The sequence below is a fragment of the Bison bison genome, unplaced genomic scaffold (genome assembly GCF_000754665.1).
Source record: "Bison bison bison isolate TAMUID 2011002044 unplaced genomic scaffold, Bison_UMD1.0 scf7180017858753, whole genome shotgun sequence".
NCBI lineage: Eukaryota > Metazoa > Chordata > Mammalia > Artiodactyla > Bovidae > Bison > Bison bison.
In genome coordinates, this window is record NW_011489325.1 from 33,005 (window position 1) to 36,304 (window position 3,300).

Consider the following 3,300-nt stretch of genomic DNA (forward strand, 5'->3'; position numbering starts at 1 on the left):
GGAATTCTCCAGGCCAGAATACTGGAGTGGGCAGCCTTTCCCTTCTCCAGGGGATCTTCCCAACCCAGGGATCTAACCCAGGTCTCCGGCATTGCAGGCGGATTCTTTACCAGCTGAGCCACCAGGGAAGCCCTTATATATTGACTACGTGTTGGAATAATAGAATGGATTGTGTAAAATATGTTGGCACTGTTTATTTTTACTTTTTAAAGCTGTGGCTGCTAGATTTTAGGTTGTCTATGTGGCTGCTGTTGTTTCTTTAGGACCGCATTGCACTAAAGCAGAGTCTCTGCTTGTGGTTCCCAGACCAGCAGCACCTGGGAGCTTGTTAGAAGTGCAGTTTCTCCTGCCCTGCCCCTGTGCCCCCGGCAGGGACGCGGGTGGGGCCCAGCACTCAGGCTGCAGAGCCATAGAGGTGCCCTCAGACAGGCACATGAGCACCACAGGGAAGAAACATGACTGGTGGACTCAGCACACTCATTTCCGTGGGCGTGACAGATATCAGTATGCACTCTGCAGTTCGGGCTAGGCCTGGACCATGTGACTGCCCTGCACTCTCCCATCTCGTTCATTCAAGGATCTTTGCTGAGCAGAGATGAAGCCAACGCCGTCCCTATTCTCGGAGGCTGGTGATCTAAATGGGGAGGTGGTTCCAGCATCTCTCCCGTTTTATACACATTGTTTTCCCCTGTGATCATTCTGCTCGTGTGTGAATTCCTTTTATTCAGTTTACCATTCACCAATAGCCTCCATGAGCCAGACCCTCCGCTGGGGTCCAGTCGCGATTAAGGTGTGAGACCAAACTATCGCCCTGGGAGTGGGCTTTCTCACGCAGGCCGTGCAAGTGCCATCTACTGTGCAGACACGGTCTCACGAGGCAGGAGACAGCGGGGGGACAGCGGGGCTTGCGGGTAGCCCAGGGGAGCTTATGGGACACAGCGGCATCAGAGGGCTGAGGAGGCGAAGTGGAGGACACCAGGATGGGCTGCCCGGGAAGCATGCTGGAAGGGAAGGGATTGGTGGGGAGCGGCTGGGGCGGCACCTGGAGCCAGGTCAGAAGAAGCTCCCCTGAAGCATCTGGTCTTTGTCCTGAGGCCCTGGGGAGCCGTGGTGCAGATGCTAGTGATTGAATGGCGGGAGGACAGACGAGGCCTGGAGGCAGGAGAAAGCCCAAAGCTCCCGCGTGTGGCAGAGGAGGGGCTGGGGACTCTGAACTGGGGTGGGAAGACAGGCAGGAGGCCTGGAGGCAAGAGAAAGCCCAAAGCTCCTGCCTGCTGGCAGAGGAGGGGCTGGGGGCTCTGAACCCGGGCCGGGAAGACAGAGGCAGGAGGAGGTGAGGTAAGCCTCTGATCGGGGGTGAGGCGGGGTGTGGTGTCAGCTGTGAGCGAGAACAGAATGAAGAATGACAGCAATTGCTTCCAATTGGGTGACAGGGTGCACGGCCAAGGGCTCCCCTGGGGGCTCAGTCGTTAAAGAGCCCACCGCCGACTCAGGGGACGTAAGGGACATGGGTGTGATCCCTGGGTCGGGAAGATGCCCTGGAGGCGGAAAATCGCTATGCATTCCAGTCTTCTTGCCTGGAACATCCCATAGACAGAGGAGCCTGGTGGGCTACAGTCCCTGCAGTTGCAAAGAGTTGGACACGACTGAGCGGCTGAGCAGCAGCAGCTGCAGGGCCCAGCTGCACCCCCACCTGGAGGGGGCCAAGCAGGGGGCAAAGCTCAGGGCTGCACATGCTGACCCAGAGGTGCAGGGGCCTCTAGGTGCAGGTGGCCGGGGCAGTCGAGTGTGTGGAACTGGAGTCAGGGACAGCTGTCATTGTGGGGGCAGGGACTGAGACTGTGGTGCCACCCACCCCCACCTTGTCCCCACTTTACACAGAGGAGTCCACGGAGAAAACTGGAGGAAAAGGGTCCCACAGAGTTCTGAGTGTAGCCCCAGGGAGTCCAGAGTGGGGATTTCCAGGAGAAAAATGAAAACCCGGAGGGGAACTGGAGCTGCCACTCATGGGCTCGGAGAGACTGGGGTGGGTATAGCTGACTCTGGGGGCGATGGGGGCGCCTCGGCAAGAGGGTGTCCCAGCCCTTACAGAACAGCGGCCTCCGCGGCTCCAGAGTCATCCTTTGGGGCTTTTTGCCACGAGGGGCCGGGGAGCCCTCTCTGTGTCAGTAAAGAATGGTCTGGATCCAAAAACGGCTCCTGATGCCTCTATCAGCCAAATCAGCCAGGCTTGCGTGCCCAGCCTCCTCCATCCACTGAATCTCCCCCAACCCCGCTGCCTGTGCAAACCCAGACCCCTCCCCAGAATTCAGGACCTCCTCCTTCAGGAAGACCTCCCTGGCTGTGCCTCCTCGGATCAGTACTTAGCACACTGTGAGTTGCCCACCCCTCCAGTGACCCTCTAGCCAGAGCAGACACGTCAGGCTGGACCTCTTTAATGATGTATTGGCAAAATATTGCCGAGGAGCCTGGATGTAAGTCAGTGGTCTCCCATTGGCGCCAGCTCCTCCTTAGAGCAGAGGCCAGTCAGGGATGATCCCCCCCCCCGGGGTGCAGCCATGGGCCTGGGGCAAGGCTGCACTCCCCAGCTATGAGCAGTGATGGGTGATGTCCTAGGATTCCTGGAGTGTCCTCGGTGGGTCCTCCTTGTCTCAGCCTCTGTCTCCTCCAGGACATGGGGACCAGGCTTCCATGCAGAGAGAGGGCCCCCTTCAAGGGAGGACTGGCTGCCCTGCTTTGGGGAGCAGTCAGCAGATGCTGGACCTTCAGCCTCTCCTGCAGCCTCAGCTGCAGGGAGCAACCTTGCGAGGTCCTCCTGGGTGGCTGGGCTAAGTGGGGTGTGAAGATCAACACGTTTCCAGTGACGGGGAGGACCTGGCCCGGAGCTGGCCAAACCACATGGCCTCCCGCCCCAACCGACAGGTGCTGCTCCCTAAAGCACACTGTGCAGCCGAGCTCAGCCTTGCTTTCCAGGACCCCGCCTGGCCCGCCCGCCTGGCTGTCCGTGCCTGCTGTGCACTGGGTGCTCCTTTTGAGGCTGGGGAGGGGGAGTTGCAGCGGGAATAAGGCAGAGACAGAGCCTGCACTGTCACCCCTCCTGGGAGGTTCTCAAGATCACTGTCGCTCTTAGGAACAAGCCAGGCCAGGTGGTCTGAGCGGGTCCGGCCCAGGTGGGAGTCAGCAAGCACCAAGGGTGTCCCTGCAAGGGACAGAGCCAGCCTGGCTGCCAGGCCCGATTTGAGCTGGCAGGGCCCAGCACTGACAGTCTACGGGAGTGGCCCGCGCTGCCCTGGGGGGGGG